The following is a 21,360-nucleotide window of genomic DNA, read 5'->3' as shown; positions in this document are numbered from 1 at the left end:
ATGGATGGATTATATAATCTTCTATTATATATATATATATATACATATTTTAGTGTATATATATATATATACATATATAGTCTTAGTTAATAATTATATCAACTGTCCACCAGTTTATTAACTTAAGGTAATACTTGATTATTTTTCTATTTGTGAGTCAACAGCCCTTGAATGACTTAGCTGAGTTCTTTTCTCAGTCTCACAGGAGTGTCTCCAAGATGCTCAATATATTGTGTGCTCATCTGGAGTTTGGAATTTTTTCAAGTTCCCCTGGATTGTTGGGCATGGTTTCCTAACTAGCCTTACTGGCTAGAAGCCTTCAGTGGCTGGAGTCTGCCCATCTCCATAGGTCGTTCACAGCACGGCTGCTTGCATTTTTGAGTCCAGGTTGAGATCATCTCTTTCCTAAGAAAGGCTCGGTCACTCTTTCAAGGACTTTAAACAAATTATATCTGTCAGGCCTAGTGCAATATTCTTCATGGGAAAATAAAAATCTACCGATGAATAGCTGGCAAGGATTGTCATCCATTCCATGGGTTGATTCTCTACTCTTTTGACTGTTTTGTCATACAGATGCTTTTAAGTTTAATGCAGCCCTATTTGTCTGTTCTTAATTTTTTTCTGATCTATTGCAGTCTAATCAGATAGTTAGTGAATATGCCTAGCTCTTGAACTATTTTTCTTAATGACTTGGAATTTCCATGTGTTATACAAAGGCCTTTAAGTCATTTGGTGTTGATTTTTGAATAGGTTGAGAGCATAGAAAAATGGAAAAAGAAGATGTGATATGTACAAAAATGTTTTAATAAAGCATAAAAATAATAAAAAAATATGTTGTTTGCAGGAAATTCGATGGAAGTGAAATCATCATATTAAGATAATACAGGCTTAGAAAGAAAGACAAGGATTGCATTTTTTTAAATATGTGGATTAACAGAAGATAGTAATAAGAGTGTGTTACCGAAGAAAGCATAGGCACACTTGTGATGGGGTGATAACCCATTGGACCTTTCCACAAGAGAAGTCATAAAGACCAAGAAATGAGATTTAATGAATGTGACCAAGTATGGAAGAACAGATAAAGAGCTTCAAGTCTGTCTTCAAGGGACTGACAGGAGCTTCGAAGTTCATAGAAAAAAAAGCTAGAAAGTGAAGTGGAAGATGAAAAACTTGTAAAGTAGATGTAGTTATTACCTGATTTGTCATTATATTAATTTGGGCTATACAGGGGTTTCTAAGGAAGAAACACTTAGGGACCTCTCTGGCTTCCAGGAGAAAATTGCTTCTCAAAAAGGCAGGCTCCCCAAGAAATCCCATTTGAGATATCTATTGTGGTTTATTTGTCCTGTAAAACTAACTGCTGCATAGAGGAAGTTCAGCCCTTGAAATACATTTTGAATCAGTCCTGTTATTTAGAGACACAAGGTACTGGAACATAGAGAGTCACAGGTAGAAGAAAGGAAGCACAGAACAAGAGAATGGAGACTCTTCTGTCAGTGTCCTCCTCCAGCTTCAGATACAGAGCTATATGCACATTTATTTCTATATTCGTGTCGTACAGAATGATTTTGTTACAGTGTCAACAATGCTATCTAGGCCCTTGCTTTATATTTATACAAAAAATATTCATCTGTGTTTATGTAATTCCTCCTCAACTTAATGAACTATCTAGGGCTTTTCCTTCAGTACTAAATAAGAAGCAAACACCATTGGGTGAGAGTGAGCCTCACTGGAAAAAATAAACATACTTACCTTGTTGATGATCTTAGAAAAAATATTAATATTTTCTACACTGATTTGTATATCTGCTATAGAGTTTTTGAGATATCCTTTAAAAGTTTATCAAAATCAAATTTGGTGAGAGGTTTTAGTCATAAATATGTTAACAAAATTTTATCAAATGTTTTAATGTAACTATTAAGAGCTGAGCATGATCCGTGCAGCAGTGGTGCACGCCTTTAATCCCAGCACATGGAAGGCAGAGCCAGGCAGATCTCTGGGAGTTCCAGGCCAACTTGGTCTACAGAGGGAGATCCAGGACAGGCACCAAAACTACACAGAGAAACCCTGTCTAGAAAAACAACAGACAAACAAACAAACTAACAAAAGAAGAGCAGAGCATGAAAAGATGCTATAAAGTCATCCTATTCGTTAAGGTACTTTTTATATTAACATCCCTATAGGAATGCCTCCAGTTTCTACTTTTCTCAGAAACTGGTAATTATTACATTCTGTTTTTATTCCTCAGATCTAAGTCTCTGGATACGTAATTTAATTTGTCTTTTCAGAATAATAGCTTTTAGATCTGCTAATTTCTACTTTGTTATTTTTTAGGTTTCCTGATGATTTATACAGTCTTGATTACTATTTTATTTATTATTTTTTATTTATGGGTGTTTGTGGTATATGCATCTTTGTTCATGTGTGGTTCTGTGTACATACGTGTTCATGGGTATGTTGTGGAATATTATTTTAAGGTGTGTTAAATTTGTTTATGTAGTGGAACATTTGTTTAATTATGAAAAGATGTGTTGCATTTTTTTTAAATGTTACATTTGTCTAACTCTGTGAAGCTGTATTACTGTGCCTGTCTAAAACACCTGATGGTCTAATAAAGAGGTGAATGGCCAATAGTAGGAGAAAGGATAAGCGAGGCTGGCAGGCAGGGAGAATAAATAGAAGAAGAAACCTGGGGGGAAAAGGAAGGAACAAGAGAGGAAGGAAGAGGACATGAGGGACCAGCCACCCAGCCACCCAGCCACCCAGCCACCCAGACATGGAGTAAGAAGGAAAGAAAAGCTATACAGGAAGTGAAAGATAAAATCCCTGAGGCCAAACATAGATGGGATAATTTAGGTTAAGGAAAAGTTGGCCAGAAAAAAGCCCAGCTAAGGTCAGGTATTTATAATTAAGAATAAACCTCCATGTGTGATTTATTTGAGAACTGGGTGGCTGTCCCCCCAAAAGAGGAAAAAAAAAAAAAAAACAACTCCATTTTGACAGCCCATAGAAAGCTGAACAACATGGGTGTGTGGAGGTCAGAGACCAACATTGTATTTTTCTTCTATAGCTTTCTAAATCCTTATTTTTAAAGACAACTATCTCTCATTTGGGCTTGTGGCTTACAGTTTCAGCTAAATTGGCAGGCCAGAAGTCTCATGTTCCTCTTTACTTTGCTGACTCAAGGCTGAGTTTATAGAAATATGTTGAATGCTGACTTTTATATGATCGCCATACATCGGAACTCAGATTTTCATTGACATATGGCAATCACTTTTCACAGTGAGTCATTTCCTCAACCATTTGTTTATTATTAACTATTATTGTCACCTTTATTTTTATATGATTCAAATACCTTTATTTATATCATTTTCATTTTTTTTTTCGAGACAGGGTTTCTCTGTGTAGCTTTGTGCCTTTCCTGGAGCTCACTTGGTAGCCCAGGCTGGCCTCGAACTCACAGAGATCCACCTGGCTCTACCTCCCAAGTGCTGGGATTAAAGGTGTGCGCCACCAACGCCCGGCTTCATTTTCATTTTTACTACTATCAGTTTTACATCTACAAATTTTCCTTAAACACCATCTTAGGTAACTTCTCTGATTTTGGTATATGTATTTATTATAAAAGTATTATATAAGTTCTAAATCCATGTTGATAATTTCTTTGACTCAGATTTTTAAATTTCAGAGGATGTACACTTCCATGGCAATTTATATTACTTTTAAAAGAACCCCATTTGCATGGTGAGTCAGCATTAGACCTTAGGGAGGTCTGCCCACAGGAGAGGTCAGAATTTCCACATGCTACACCTGGAGGGATGTGTCTGACCCAGTAAATTTAAAGCTCTAGCATTCCCATTCTGTTCTTAATGCTGGAGATTCTGTGCCTTATTTTTTTCAACAGTTCATGTTCAATCCTTCCCTGAGAGGTGTCAGCGGTCCTTCAAATGACCTTCAGGATCATCAGTGAAGAGCACAGTGCGGCAAGCTGCATCCCAACTGCTTAGCAGTCACCGTTTCTTTCTTCGTCTTCCGAGTTCAGGGTGTACATCAGCCTTATTTTGTTATTCTATCTCAAAAGAGAAAATAAAAATAAATCCTATGTATGTAATTATAAGGTTGAAGAAAAACACTGAGGAAAAGTAAAAGAGTTACTCTAATATGTACTAAGGAATAATGGAATAAAATGAAAATTGATTTTGCCACAGTTAAATAATTTAGATAAAAAAATAATATAATGCTACATTAAACAAAGCACTAATAACTATTGAAAAACAATAAATTAGAAATAGGGATAGGTAAAAATTTTAATCTAAATCAATTTTCTTAAAATATATAATATGCATATGGAAAATTTGCACAAAAATTACAAACATATAGTGATCTTTAAATTACCAAACTAAAAAGACAGGTTAGTAATTCTTAGCTTCAAATGTGGAATAGAAGTGAATTTGACAGCACTGAAATATGTTATTTTATAAACATTAAAAAATTTATCAACACTTTCCTCAAACTGTAGAATTAAAACAAGAACATAGACACGTGTGTGAAATGAATGGATGATGAAAATACCATGCCTCACAAGAATACTCACAAACAAGCTAATCATTCAGAACAGACAAACCATACCTAACTCAAATATTTTTAGAGAGAACTACTCAGAAGTCTTGAAGGAATTTCTTGATCTGTATGTCAAACTGAGAGTGATTATTAAAGATGAGTATTCTACTGATCAAACAACGTAGAATCCGTGTCTTTTGTTGCTAGTGGAAAGGCAAACTTGTGTAACCTGGGAGGAAGAAGATTGATAGTATCTACTCAACGTAGACATGCACATAACTCTTGTGCTGGAAGTGACTGCATTTACATTACTGATAAACTCTCACCCACGAGGAATGATTAATGCATACAATATTGTTTTGAAATACCATAAACATACAAACAACCCAAATGTCCTTTTAGAAGAAGCAGTTCCTATAAATCATAGTCAGTTTACATATTGGAGTAAAATTACTGCGAAGAGTCTGTTACTTTCACGCAGTTATGAGAGCACTGCAGGGTAGAAGAAGCTGCAAAAGGAACGTGCAGGTGCAGACACGGCTGTAAGATGAAACACTGTGTTTAAAATGAATTTTATATGTGTTTTCAATATTTAAATTACTTTGAAAGAATGAATGAAAATGTCAAAGCAGTTGTCAGTGGATAGGGTATCTATATATTCCAAGGGAAATCTTTTCATGTTTGTGTGGTGTGTGAAGGAAAAGACTAGAAAAAAATTAAATCCCTGTGAGTTTCACATAATCTTTGGTTCTAAAAGCCTTTTAAAATATAAGAAAATGTTCTTATATTATGAATTTTAAATGCCCAACTACTATGTTTTCATGTGTTATCTACATATGTGTTATTTATATATGCCCATTCACTAATATTAAGTGCCATTCCATAAAAATTTCATAAGTTTAGCATAGATATGAACATATAAATGTGTCCCCCTTCAATGTATACCATAAACTTTGCCTCATTGTGGGAAACTCTTTCATTTGATTTTAAAATGTCTGATTCCTACATGCAACTTCATTCTGAATTTTCATATATGTGTACATAGTTTCTCCTATTTTCCTAAATATATCTTGCTAATTTTTTTAATCAGATTGCTAGATTGCTTTACGTCTTCTTCAGAGTATTTGGCTCTAATCATTCACAAAGACAAGGTAGATGTTTTCATCATGTGAGTTTCAGTTTAACTGTGAATATTTAGTAATCTTTTGATTGTTGTGTTCATTGCCTTTATTTTAAATACTACGTAAAGTGTTAGGCATATACTGATATGATTCTCTTTAGAAAACCTAGTGGAATTATACTGTTATAAATGAAGGAGGGATATTTTAAGGGACTTTGATACGTTATTATTCATCTTTGTAAAATATAGCAAGAAGATTCTCCCAGCATATCATTGGAACACCACAGTAGGCCTGTATCTGTGTGCATTTGTACACTCACCAGTATCCACTTGAACATCTGGCACTTCCAGATTTACTTTTGCCTACGGTCAAGTGAAATTAAAACGCATTCTTGCTAAGGCTTTCATTTAAGTTTTCCTACTAGCCAGAGATGTTTTTCTGTGTGTGAGTCCACTCTCGGCAATGCCAAGTCGTTATGTGTCCTGCTTGGCTTTGCTACTCCTTGTTCTTTTATCAGCCCACTTTTTTTTCTTCCCACACTTTTTAATAAAATAGCTTTGTTATATCTGTAAGATATCATAAATTTAATAAATCCTTCTCTAAAGTTAGACTATTATGTTTTTTGTATTATACAGTAAAAATTCCTATTAATGTTATCTCCGAATTACTAAACATTTAATTTAAATAAAATTAATTTAAATAAATAAAATAATTTAAATAAATAAAATAATTTAAAACAAGTGAATGGTGAATATTATAGGTTCCTTTCTGTTACTGTGGTAAAATACCCTAGCAAGTCAGGGTAGCAAGTTCAACAGCTAATTACATTGCATCAAATCAGCTGTCAAGAGCAGAAACAAATGAATACATTCATTCTTACTTGATTGCCTATATACAGTTTGATTTCTTCACTGTTAAGGAATTCAGGCTTCCTTGACTAGGAATCAGTGCTGCCCACAATGGATTGGGTCATCCAACATCACCTGTTCTTTCATTAAGAAATTTTCACTCATTTTACATACCAACCACAGATCCCCATCTCATTCCTCCTCCTGCTCCCCCCCAACCTCTCCTCCCATCCCACCCCCACTACCCTCTGAAACGGTAAGGCCTCCCATTATCAAAATCATCTTAATAAAGAATATTTCACACAGACATGTCTACACTGCAACCCAATGTAACCAGTTTCTCACTGGGAATCTTTTTACAGTTGATTTTAAATTGTGTCAAATTGCTAATCAAAGCTAATTATCACACTATCCTTACACATGAAAATTAACTTTGAATTTCAAGACCATCTTAATATGTACATGGAAAATTCAATTATGCTTTTATTTGGAATTTCATAAATCAACATAAAATTGTGAAAGGAAAGGATATTTTTATGGCATTATACCAAGTAATAAACACACATTATATGTATTAGCAAGTTTAAAATTTAAATTTTATATGTAATTTGAAATGATAAATTAGACTTGATGGGTTTTTCAAAAAAGAGAGTAGAAAATTGCCTTGGAATGGAAGGTTGATTGATGTGGGAAAAGTTGAATGAAGGGGGGGTGTTAAATGTGGTAAAAAATTGTATGAAATTCTCAAAGAAACAATAAAAATGTTTTATAAAATAGTCTGCAGAAAGCTTGTTTTCCCCACAAGCCATTATTTTTTTTGAAAAAAAAATCATAATTTTATTTCTTCTTTTCTAATTTTAATAGTTCAAATTCTTAGTTTTAATCATGCACACAGCTGTAATAATCTATGTATTTTAAAAAGTAGATTATTTGATTTATTGAATAAGACAATCTATATGACTAAACAAAAGAGAACTACCTTACTGCTTAAGACTATTTTAAAATGCACTAGTTACAATAGTTTTTTTCTGTTCCTTAATTTCTATATCTAATTCTCATGTTTTATTGTTAAATTCATCTTTTAATACCATGCATGCACATATTACATGGCAGTCAGTTGTATCAATAACACTTAACTCTGATTGCCCCTTAGAATTTTTTTAGATTGCAAGTACATATTTTGTACTTCATAAAATAATAAGTTTTTTAACCTTTGTAATAATAATACTTAAAATTTCTCACAACTAGGTTGTTTGTTGCACACATACACAAGTTTTGTGTGTGTATACATATGTGTGCCTACATAGAGACACCATAAGTCAATGTCAAAGTGTCTTTCGTATTCAGTCTCTACCTTATTTTTCAAAAGACGGTCCCTCAATGGGTCTATATCACACTTATTTCTGATATAAGTTTGACTAAACTGTCCAGCTAGCAAACCCTAGTGGTGTTACTGTGTCAACCTCCTCAAGGATAGTAATTTAGGTCTATAGCATCCTTCCCAGATTGTTATAAGCATGCTTGTGATTCAAAATCAGGGCCTCATTGATGCCAGATCAATCAAGTCATCTAATTTATGCTCTCATGATGATATTTTATTTGTTCAATATTTCTTTTCTTACAGATTTTTCTTAATAAATGCATTTTCACAAAGTACACATACATGTAAAAAGAATATGCTTGCATATACAATAAATAGATATAGAAAAAAAACTATATGTATATTTTGTTCATTAAAACAAATCTCATTATTATAGTCTTCCTAATATTACTAAAATACAAAATATAGTTTATCTTCTTGGCAGCCTAATTTTTCAATATTTTACCTAACACTTCAGAGAATAAATTTTACCTAACACTTCTTGACTAAATTTGGTTATTGGAGTGTTATATATACATTTTGGTTTTGGTTTCAGTATTTCAGCCAATAACATTTGTAAAATATTTTGCTGTTTTTAGCTTTAAAATTATAACATCTTTTTCTTCTTGTTACTACAGTAGGGTAGAGAGACTTCAGAATAGAATAAAACTAATTGAATTCCTCCCCCACAATAAGACAAAACAAAAAAAACTAAAATCTTCTCATTGCTTATAACACACAAGCAAAGTTATGGAGCTCAGGAGATTGAAAAGTACCCAGAGGAACTTGTTTATGTATCAATGATACACAAGTATCTTCCTCAAAGACCAGCTGATAGCATTCAAGCAGCAAATACATTAACCATGATGAAAATTTCATATCTGAACCATAAATCTATCAACTCTTAGCCCCTAATGACTCATTCGACCTTTCAAAAAGCAATAATAATTTAGTCCATGTGAAATATTTTTATATCCTTAAATTCTCAGCATTTTTCAAATGTCTAAATCCAAAGTATTTTTGTAAGTTCAAGCTTTTGACTGGAAATCACTATAATATATAACACAGATCACTAAATTCCAAACACTATGCACAAAATAAGCAAATGCATGAAAAAAAAATTGGAAAGACGATGGACTAGAAAGGAGATAAGTGTGCAACCAAAGTAAGACTAAAATTCAGTAATTCAAGGAATAAATCCTATAGTTCTATATCTGTACCCCAGGACTTATGGGGTTATGCTTTAAGATCTATATCAGCCAATTCCAATACCCTTGATGCTTCAAACCCACATGACTTTTATTTGGGCTGTCTCTGGTGATTTTCTGCAGCTTTTCCTGGCAGATAGTTCATCTTTATCTCCAATTCCTAATTCCCACTGAACCTTCAATTTCACTTGTCCAGTTTCAATTATTTCACTCTTTTGGGTTGTCTACAGGGGTCCAGACCTATCTCCATCATTGCTTGGACTCCTATCCATTTCCTTGAAATTTGGATATAACATGCCATGACCCTGTACTCTTGCATTATGCATGCCTGCTAATCCAGTATGACATGTTTGATGCCAAGGCTTGTCACCAGTTTCAACTGTAACTGGAACCCTTAAAACAGCGCCTTTGAGAGCTGTGTTTCCTGGTATTGAAGAATCCTAAGAAGTACTTCCTCAGACTGCATTGTTTAGGAACTGTTGGAGATTTCTTCCCACACTAAATCATCTTTCAAATAAGTAAAATCTTTTAGAAATATACACTCTTAATGAGTGGTGCTTATGCTGTTTCTGAGATTCCTTCAAACTGTCTTACTTATTTTATCCTCTTGGTTTTAATAATACTAGTTTCATTAGTTACAATTATTTGGCTCCAAATAAAACACACAATTTATTTTGGAAAAAACTGAAAAATGTCATACTCTTCATCCTTGTTTTTTGCTCAGAATATTATTATTAGACATTTTCTTAACAGCAAACAGGATCATGCTACTGACTGATTCTTGGCATCATTGAGATTTGCTGTTCTATATTAAACAGCTTATTCTCTTAAAACCCCATTCCACATCAGCTCATTATGGAATGCAGTCGAGTTCATTATCACAATACAATATAAAATTATTATTGTTCTTGAGCCTTTTCATTTCTAAGCAAACAACCTTTGAGAAATATTTTTTAAAGATAACATACTTAATGTGGCCTATAGTTTCAGCTATTTTCAGTCCATTGTGGCATGGAGAACATGGCAGAGCAGTTTCTATCACAGAGACCAAGAAGCACAGAGGTTTTCTCCCTTTTGCCCTTTTACTTTGTATTTAGACCAGAGATTTCCACCTCAATTAATCCTCTCTGGAAATCTCCCACAGACACACCAAGAGACTGGCTTTCCGAAAGTCCTAGGTAACTCTCAATCACAAGAAACCATAGTAAGTAGAGCAGTTGACTAATGGATATCCACAAATTTCACCTTAAGCCATAACATTAAACATCTGGATGAGTAAATGCTCAAATGTACCTTGTCATTCAGCTGCATCTGGTTATATCCTAGAGTCCCTGTCTCTTAACACTGTTCTAAAATTCATATGCAATATCTCTTCTGAGAGTAAATGTAAACTACTTTTAATTTCTTTTTTTAATTCTTTTTTTTTCATTTTTCTTTATTAAGAAATTTTCTACTCACTCTACATACTACCTACAGATCCCACCTCCTCCCTCCTCCCACTCCCCAGCCCTCTCTCCCAAGCCAGGCCACATCCCCACATCTCCCAAATCAAGGTCTCTCATGGGGAGTTGGCAGAGCCCGGCACACTGAGCCTAGGTAAATGTAAACTTTTAACAGCGAGGCACCGTAAAAACCAAAAGAACATTACATACTTGCAATATACCATGAGGCACACCAGTCCTTCTGCACAGGAAGACTAGGGACATTGAAAGTAGCTATGGGTCCAAAGTGAAAGCAAAGTTAAGTGCAAAGATAAAAACTGTGGCTTCATCCCCAGAAGCCATTGTATTCATTCATGACTCACTGGATGTGATTTTATTTTGATCCACATAGTTGAGTCAATCTAAAACTCGACACATCATAAATACAACTCAAAAAAATGTTTTAGTATTTTTATGTTTGAAGATCTATCTCACTGTCTTACTCTTTTTTTCTTTTTGTGTACTTGTTCAATTTTTATTTAAGTTAGTTTTTTTTTATTCATTTTACATACCACAGATTCCCCTCTGTCATCCCTCCTCCCATTCCCCTCCAGGACCCTGACCTCCAACCCCTACCTCTCTTCCTCCAAAAGGGGAAGGGCTCCCATGGGGAGTCAGCAAATCCTGGTACATTTAGTTAAAGCAGGACCAAGCCCCTCCCCTACATCTAGGCTAAGCAAGGTGTCCCACCATAGGGAATGAGCTCCAAAAATCTAGCTCATGCACCAGGGATAGATTCTGCTTCTACTGCCAGGGGCCTCACAAACAAACCAAGCTGCACAACTGTCTCCTGTATGCAGAGGGCCTAGTCCAGTCTCATGCATGTTCCACAGCTAACAGTCTAAGGTTCGTGAGGAGTTCCTATGAGTTTGGTTTATTTGTCTCTTCATGATCTTGACACCCCCTGCCCCTGCCCCCGGCATACTCGAAGAATCCCTCTTTCCTTCTCTGACTGGACTTTCAGAGCTTCACCTGTTTCTTGGCTGTGGGTCTCTGCATCTGCTTCTATCACTTACTGGATGAAGGCTCTGTCCTGACAGTTAGGGTATTCTCCAATCTGATTACCAAGGTGAGGTAACTCAGGCACCCTCTCTGCTATTACTAGTAGTCTAATCTGGGGTCGTCCTTGTGGATTCCTGGGAATATCCCTAGCACCAAGTTTCTCCCTTACCCCACAATGTCTCCCTTTATCAGGATTATCTTTTTCTTTATGGAGATTCTGAGGATTGACTGTCATATTTGATGGAGAATGAGATCAGGTGTTACCACTCCTGTACTCAAGGTAAAGAAGAGATGAACACTCTAAAATTCAGTGAAATTTATGAACCAAGTAAGGAACTGATGAGCATGTATCATTTCCATCATTTTGAAGCTAAGAGGCTATTTATTATTTTCATGCCATTTGGTATTTATACTACACTCAATGAGAAGCACAAACACACATACAGAGAGAGACAGAGACAGAGAGACAAAATGAGATAGAGAGACAGACACAGAGAGTCAGAGACAGGGACAAAGCAATATAAATGAAGACAAACAGAGACAGTTCCATATTCAGAAAAACACTTTACAAGTGATGGAGAGTTAAAGACATTTCCCAACAACCAAATGAACATCAGGGTATTTCTTCACTGGCATGCCTGAATGAAAAATATTCTTCATGAAGAGAGAAGGTCATACAGGGTCATACAAGATGGAAAACCATGTACTGCTATCTCCATAAAGAGAATTTGCTTGGGGAAATTTAATAAATGTTGATATGTGATGTCGTTCTGAATGCTGTGAGTATGTGTTGCTCTGATTGGTTGATAAATAAAAATGCTTATTGGCCAGTAGACAGGCATGAAGTATAGGTGGGGTAAGCAGTCAAGAAGAATTCCTACAAATGAACATTTCTGTTTGATTGAAATTGAAAAACACATACTTCTACATTAGTGGCTCCTCTTTTTCCTTGTTAGACAGACAGTACCCTTTATATCTTTGTCATGAAATTATTTCAGTTTTCTTTTCTGTGTTTAAACTTTAGATTTATATAATTAAAATGAATTCCAGACACAAAATTTTATAATGTAAGGTTTTTAGAAAAAAGGCAGAAAAGTGGACTGTTTGTATCAGATATATGAATATTAAATTTTAATATCATTTTATGTAGCAACAAGAATTCAGCTATTAAATCAATTTATTTTTACTTTACTTAAAAAAATAAATCTAGCTATATACAATAAACCCAGAGTTGAGTGTACTTTATGGTTTCAATTTATACTACATCAATATTTTTTTCTAAAATACTCACTAAATTTTATTTTTTAAAATTATGTAAATGACAAAACATTTTAAACATGACAAAAAAATCTCAAACCCTCCCTTTAAGAATAACTATAATTATTTAAATTCTCTTTCAGGAGTCAAGAGGAATCAACTAAAACAGATTCACAGTTAGAACAGGATTGTTATTGCCATAAAGGAAAGAAAACAAAACATTCCTGTTTGTGTTCTATTTACAACCTTTGAAAAATGAAAAATATTCAAAGGTTAGAAGGACAACATCTCTTTATAAAGAGCTTTTCTTTTTATGGCTTTAAAGATTTCCTACTGATTCTTTTTTAATAACAAGGAAAAAAGGGTATAAAGAAGAGGAACCTTTAAGTGAAGATTAAAGTTTACAGATATGAAAATACTGGTAATGCAATTATGGGGCCACAAGAAAGAAGGTGCTTAGAAGACACTCATTATAACTTCACAGTATTCCTGAAGAGCCCTACCTCAGAAACTCCCTCTTCAGATTTTGTATATCCGTTTCAGTGAACAAAAGCCCACTGCCTTCCAAATAATTTCATAGACAAACCTGATAGCATTTGCATTATTGTGTTTAAGACCTTGGGCCTTATTCAGCAATTGATTTATTCTACAGGAAGAATATCATGGAATATCGACAGCACATGCTGAGCTGCCTTCACTTTAAGTTAATATTTACCCTGGCTTGATTAATTAAAAAGCAGGTAGATGATAAAATTACACTATCCATAATATGATAAAAGATTATGAATCTAAGTTTGATTACTTAAGCTTCCTTTTGTCTCTGGTGAAACAAGAAAAAGTGTTTCTAAACCCATATAATGTTATTCATGCACTTATTTCCTGAATGTTAAATTTTCAATTGTTTTTAAAAGTTTGCCCTGTGGTGATATGTTATTTGTGCTTTAATAAATAAAGCTTTCCTGGAGATCAGTTGAACAGTAACAGCCATTATAAGTAAACACAGAAGTCAGGCAGAGGTAGCTCACGCCTTTAATCCTATTGCTTGTCAGGCACAAATCTGTCTGGATCTCTGTGAGTTCAAGGCCACATTGGAAACAGCCAGGTGTAGTGGCATATGCCATAAATTCCAACACTAGTTAATCATGGAGGTCAGGAGGTCTGTACAGACAGACAGGAAGTTACAGAGCTGGGCAGAAAGAGGAAGTAATATAGCTGAACAGAGAGAACAAATCAGATGGCAGAACAGTAAGGCATATAGGATTGGGTAGACAGGAAGTAACTGTGGCTTTTCCTATTTCCCTGATCTTTCTCAGGCTTTTACCCCTATATTTGGCTCTGAGTTTTTTATTTAATAAGACTATTTAGAAATTCATCCACATGCCCCAAGAAATATTTTTCTGTTGTTAATAAATATAGTGTTTGGGGAATAAGAAAAAAAAATAGAAATCATTAAAAGGACAAAAAAAAAACCTATTGATGATGTTTGCTTACAACACAGAAGAAGAGAATGAGAGGAAGTGCAGGAGAGTGGGCCAGAGTGTGAAGCAGGATCTCAGAGCAGGAGGCAGGAGCACAGGGCAGGAGGCAGGAGCACAGGGCAGGAGGCAGGAGCACAGGGCAGGAGGCAGGAGCACAGGACAGGAGGCGGGAGCACAGGACAGGAGGCAGGAGCACAGGGCAGGAGGCAGGAACACAGGGCAAGAGGCAGGAGCACAGGACAGGAGGCAGGAGCACAGGGCAGGAGGCAGGAACACAGGGCAGGAGGCAGGAGCACAGGGCAGGAGGCAGGAACACAGAACAGGAGGCAGGAGCACAGGGCAGGAGGCAGGAACACAGGGCAGGAGGCAGGAGCACAGGGCAGGAGGCAGGAACACAGAACAGGAGGCAGGAGCACAGGGCAGGAGGCAGGAGCACAGGGCAGGAGGCAGGAGCACAGGGCAGGAGGCAGGAGCACAGGGCAGGAGGCAGTGAGCGTGAGAACATTCTCAGTGCTAAGATGTTCCTATTGGTCTTTTACTCATATGACAATGTTAAATAAAATATGACTGTGCATTAATGAAATAAATGAGATTCACTAGATGAATTTGTTCAATGTACAAAGTATGTATATGTTGATATCAGAAACACTATGCCATATATTTGATAATATTTTAATGAAATATATAGGTACAATATAAAACTAAAACATTCTTGTTTATAATCAGTTGTTACAAAACATCTTGTTTTTTACTTATTCAGTGTGCTTCTTTATGTTACATTCACTCTGCAAAATTGATCAGCTTAGAATCATATTTTGAGGTATTAGAATTAATATTTTTTGTTTCTATTTTATTGATTTCAACCTTGAGTTTGCTTATTTCTTCTTGAGTATTCTTTTTGGGTGTGATTTTTTTTTTCTAGAGCTTGACGATGTGCTCTTACATTAGTAGTATGGAATCTCTTCAGTTATTTTATGTAAGCACTTAGCATTATGAACTTGCCTCTTGGAATCACCGTAATTGTGTCACAAAAGTCTGGGGATGTTGTGTATTCATTTTCAAACATTTCAAGAACACCTTAATTTTTCTTTCTTATTTTTGATCTATTTTTCATTAAGAAGTGAGTTGTTCAGTTTCATGAGTTTGTACATTTCCTGTTATTTCTGTTGTTGACGATATCTAGGTTTAATCTGTGGTGGTTAGACAGGATGCAGACTGTTATTACAATTTTTTTTTGTATGTGCTCAGCCTGGTTTTGTGTCTGACTATGTGGGCAGTGTTGGAGAAAGTTCCAGAAGGTGCTTAGAAGAAAGTGTATTCTTTTGTGTTTGGGTGAATGCTCTGTAAATATGTGTTAGGACCCTTTGGTTTATGTCAGCTCCAGAATTTCTCTGTTTATGTTTTGTCTGGATGACTTTTCTACAAAAGTGAGTTATGGAGGTTTCCCACTATCTGTTGTGTGAAGAGCCATATGTGATTTAAGTTATAGTAGTGTTTCTCTTATGAGCACTTTGGTCTTTGTTTTTAATGCATAGATGTTAAGAATTCCAGTGTCATCTTGGTGGATTTTCCTTTGATTCTTGTACCTTGATAGGCATCTTCTTCTTTAGGATAGGAATATTTTCTTCTATGATTTTGCTGAAAATATTTTCTGTGTCATTGACCTGGGTTTCTTTTCCTTTTCTTCCTACTATTTTTTTTTTTTAGATCTGGGTTTTTCATAGTGTCCCAAATTTCCTAGATGTGTTATACAAGAATTATTTTAAATTTTACATTTCCTTAGACTGAGATACCAATTGCTTCAAAAGTATCTTCAGTGTCTGACATTCTCTCTTCCATCTCTTATTTTGTGGGTGTGAGGCTTGCCTCTGGGTCTCCTGTTTGAATTCCTAATTTTTTTCTGTCCAAATTTCTTTCAGTCTGGGCTTTCTTTCTTAAATCCATTTCTACTTTCAGGTCCTGAATTGTTTTATCCAGTTTCTTTCACTATATGTCTATGTTACCTTAGATTTTCCTAAGGAATTTATTCATTTCTTCATTAGGACTCCCTATCATGTTCACAAAGGCTGTTTTAAAGACTCTGTCATGTGCTTCCTGTATGTGGCATTTCTCAGAACCTACTCTAGTCAGTTTTCTGGGCTCCAGGGGAGACATGGTGTCTTGGTTGTTATTGATTATGATTTATGCTGGGGTCCAGGAATCTGTGATTGGGAATACTATAATTCTAAATGCTGATATCTGGTTCCGTCTTTGTTGGGTGAGTGTTTTGTTCCTTGAATTCTGTTGTCCTCTCTGTTTCTCAGGAGGGTGTGGTGGCTGTGTGTTGCCTGGTAGTAAATTCTTCTGAGATTCTGCCAAGTGTGGTCACTGGGGGTTTCTGGCACAATGTGTTTCTAGGTATTGTGAGATGACACTCACGGATGGGCTTTGGCTGTGATGGGGCAGGTGATACACAGTAGCGAGGAAAGCAGACCCTTCTATCGATATCTGATTAGTCCCCTGAGAATTAACACGGAGAACGAGATGAGTCCACAACATACTGTCTGTAACAGACCTGGAAATTATTCTAGAGGATTGGATTTAGAGGTAGGAGAGAGGAAGAGGAAGGAGAATGAGAGAAAAGGACTAGGGAGTTAGATTTAGAGAAAGAAGAGATGAAGATCCAGAGTTATGTTACATGTTTCCTTGGCCAGAGTGGCCTTCAGGCTTCCAGTGAAACCCTGGTGGTGACAGGGGCTTAGATAAAGCAATGAGTCAGGGGAAGGAAGACAGGAGGGGAAGATCCATGTGATCCACTGGAGAGGACAGCAGAGAGGGAGGGATGCTGGCTTTGGTGGTCTATTATAGAGCAAGGAATGAGCCTCAGTGCTTGTGTTTGGGGAGGAGGTAAAGATCTCTAGTTTGTCTACCCATTTCTTGGCTGTAGTGGCCTGTAGGTTCCCACAAAATTCTTTTAAAACTCTTAAAAAAAGATATAGAAACAGAATTATCAATACTTCTTCTATTAAATCAGTATTACTCAACATCAGAAAACAAAACTACAAAGCTAATGAGCATACAGGAAAAAGTCTCAAAAAAAAAAAATAAAAACAAAGCTAACTGAATCAAAGCCCATGCAAAAAGATCATCCTCTACCTGGCACTGGCTTTAACAAAGAAATGCAGGGTTGGTTCAATGCACATAAGTCAGCTAATATAACAAGCCAAGTAAATGTAATAAAAGTAAAAATATTTTAAGCCATTCAACATGGCTTAATGATAAGGTCTGTAGAGAGGGTAAGATTGAAGGGTTAATACCTCAATACAAATACATAGCTGAAATTATCATAAATGGAAAAAAATGGAGCAATCCCATTAAAATCAGTAATGAGACATGTCTGTCCACTATTGCACTCCTTTTCAATATGACCTTGGAAGTATTAGCTGGAAAAATAAGGTAAGAGTTGTAAGTTAAAGCCATACAAATAGGAAAATATACCAAATTACCCCCATTTTCAGATGATATGATACATGAGATATGCCAACAATGCTACCAGAAAACTTCTAGAAACATTATTTTAGTAAAGTGACAGGGAACAAAATCCAGTTGAAAAAAAATATAAACTTCTTTGTACATGACCAACAAACACACTAAAAAAAAAGAATATGGACAGAATTCTATTTATAAGAATACCAGGGATAATAAAGCATTCTGGAATTACTTTGTACACCACCATCACACACACTGAAAAAAAACAGATAATGGGCAGAAATCTATTTATAATAGCACCAAGGATAATAAAATATCTTGAAATAAATCTAAATAAAAAGGTGATAGATCGCTAAAATCAAAACATCAAATCTCTGAATAAAAGGATTAATAAAGACAATAGAAAATGGAAAGGCATCCTGTGTTCATTGAACAGTAGTATTAATATTGTGAAAGTGATCATTCTACTGAAAGAAATTTACATATATAGAGAAATATCAATCAAATTATTAACAATATTCTTCACAGAAATATAAGAAAAAAAGAAACAATTCTAAAATACATATAAAATGACAAATATCCCAGATAATGAAAGCATTCCTAAGCAAAAAGGATACTATATGGATCGCTATTCTAGACTTCAAATTATATTGTAGAGCCATAGTAATAAAACAATATGGTTATGGTACAAAAACACATATAAACTGTACCTGGAAGTTTTTCTGTGTCCCGGCCTGCTGGTGGTCAGGACAAATCTCTCCTACTCAAGTTCTCCATGTAATGCTTTAGATTTTAGTTTATTACAAATTTAAAGCTAATTTTGTTATACTGTATGTATGTTTCTACTCTTGTTTAAGGCATTATGTTTGTACAACTCATTATTTGTAATGGATGATTAAGAAATACAGATTAATAATGTCTTCTATGATAATCAAACTTATAGTCATGTTAAGTCTTTTAGGTATACATAGATATAATTCAACTAGTTAGGTAATCTTCCATCACTTCAATGACCTACAGAATATGGCATTTAATGTTTTAAATGTTTTAAATTTTAATGTTTTAAAAACTTAGACTTTCTGGACAATGAGACATGTCTGCTCCTGGCAGGATCTATTTTACTTCAGAGAGGAGAATGGGCATCAAAGACACTCCATATGGAATTTATTTTCTTCTTGGCAAAAATAGCTACTTGAGCAAGAAACTGTTCTTGCCTGGACTACTTGACAAAACATTGCATCTACTAATCCATAGGAAGATGACTATTGGCAGGATCCACAGGAAATTTGTAAGGCAAGATGGTCCTTCAGGTTCTTGCTTCACAGAAGAAACTGGCAAACATTTCTTTAAAGAAAATGAACAACTGCTGTGGGATAATGTTTTTTTTTTTTTTTTTTCGGTTTTTCAAGACAGGGTTTCTCTGGTGCCTGTCCTGGATCTCGCTCTGTAGACCAGACTGGCCTCAAACTCAGTGAGATACCCCTGGCTCTGCCTCTGGAGTGCTGGAATTATAGGCATGAGCCACTGCCAACAGGTGGGATAATGCTTTTGTACACTGTATTAATAAAACGCTGATTGGCCAGTAGCCAGGCAGGAAGTATAGGTGGGGTAAGCAAACAAGAAGTGTGAGAAGAGGAAGGCTGAGTCAGGAGTCACTAGCCAGACAAAGAGGAAGCAAGATGTGAAGGCAGAACTGAGAAAAGGTACCAAGCCACATGGCTAAACATTGATAAGAATTATGGGTTAGTTTAAGTGTAAGATCTAGTTGGTAATTAGCCTGAGCTATTGGTTGAGCATTTGTAAGTAATATTAAGGAAAGCAATAAAAGCACAGATTAGACAGGAAGAAGCTTCTTTCGGTGGAACCTACTGTTGGTGGTAAAGTAAGGCTAGTCATGGCTATTCACTCTGAACTCTTCGTCTATTACCTCTGTATTTGGCTCTGTGTTTCTTATTTAATAAGACTGTTTGGAAGTTTTTCTACACCAAAAGTAATTGCAAATGAAATTTGCACACCAGCCATTGACTATTGATTTTAGAGACAAATTCTACTTGTTGGTAAAGTAGGGCAATTAATATTCCTTAACCGTTGTCTACTATTATGAAGGTTTTTAATTAATATAGTTTAGAACATAGATTATGTCAGTATTTTTGTCCTATTATTTTAGAATATTGTATTCAACTTGTTTTTCATGCTTATGCCATTTCATGTGAGCAGTGTGGACTATATAGTTATTCATAAAACTTATTTAAATGTCATATTAGTTTCTGAGGAAACCATTATAGTGGTAGGTTGTAAGAGTGGAGACATATTTATTATCTAATAATGGAATTTGCTTTAGAATCACTGTCTTCTATAGACATGACCTTAATTTACCTGACATTTATTAGAATCAAATTAACATCCATCCATTTTATTTATTAACAAATAAAATACACTGATGGCAGGTTACTATTTTAGATGGAAGGCTTTGTGGCTGAGTTGGTGTTTACCTTTCTGCTTTGGTACAATGCAGAGTACCTTCTAGAACTATGAACAGTAGTCGATAGGAGTAAGGCTCTACATAGGCCCCAGCTCGACATCTCATGTTGGGGAGTTGTGTCGCTGTTATCTTCAACAATAGGGCCTTGGGGAGAGCAACCAACATCCTTGCCAATAGCCTCAGTTGTTTGTGTGTTTCCATGGGGACCCTTTGGCCAACAGAATCTTCTCAGAATTGAAAATCCATTGGCATTTTAAATTGAATCAGCACCAATAACCCACATATTTCTCATATATTTTTGCTATAACCCCTTATTATAAGGCTCCATTTACATTTCTATGAAATAGTTACATAGTTGTATAGTTAATTTAATTTTTGTTTGGAAATAAGTTGTTTAACACCCAACTTTCAAGATAACACAAAACTTACTCAAATAATGCTATCCCAAATTACCCTTAAGTGATTTTGTTGTTTGAGAAAATAGCAACACATTTGTGAAAATCGAATATTAATGTTGACATAATCTATTAATCAATATCTCTACTTAATCAGACTTTAGAATTTTTCCACTAAGAACTCCCATACTTATTTACTTTGTTGAAGACTCCAATTGAAGATGTCAAGTAGCTTTAGCCACTGTGTTTCTAGAACCTCCTCAACCCCTCACATGGTCTTCATTTTTCACAGTAATATACTGTTAAAATTTAGAAGATTTTGGTCAAGATTTTTGTAGAATACTTCTCTCTTTAGTTGTACATTTTGTTTTTCCTTAGTCGTGATTAAGCATGGCTGACTGTATCCAGTAAAGAATATCACAAATAATACATTCCTGGAAAAATGAGTATATATGTGATAATATAACATTAGTGATGACAACATTGGTCACTTACTTAAGATACTCACATTTTCCAGGTTTCTAAAAGTAAACAGATTATTTTCTCTCCATCTACTGTATTTATTTGAAATGAATTGTTAGCAGAAACCAACCACTTTCTGATTTGACTTAAGGTTGGCTAGTGAGGATGAAACCCATAATTGATGATTATCAGGGACAGGGGCCTGTATTAAGACAGGTCACAGTCCTTAAGGAAGAAA

General features: G+C 35.2%; 1 long non-coding RNA gene across 1 annotated transcript; it reads right to left on the bottom strand.

Annotated features, from left to right (window-relative positions):
• Positions 1-3,593: 3,593 nt before the first annotated feature.
• On the bottom strand, positions 3,594-20,448 carry LOC143268638 (uncharacterized). The gene is made up of 2 exons (XR_013044685.1): positions 20,276-20,448; positions 3,594-4,069 (listed from the first exon to the last, which is right to left on the bottom strand). It is a non-coding gene; the product is annotated as an uncharacterized LOC143268638 (long non-coding RNA).
• Positions 20,449-21,360: the final 912 nt, after the last annotated feature.

The sequence above is a fragment of the Peromyscus maniculatus genome, chromosome 15, assembly GCF_049852395.1.
Source record: "Peromyscus maniculatus bairdii isolate BWxNUB_F1_BW_parent chromosome 15, HU_Pman_BW_mat_3.1, whole genome shotgun sequence".
NCBI lineage: Eukaryota > Metazoa > Chordata > Mammalia > Rodentia > Cricetidae > Peromyscus > Peromyscus maniculatus.
Note: the sequence above shows the minus strand (reverse complement) of the source record. Positions and strands in the feature narration are given on the sequence as shown.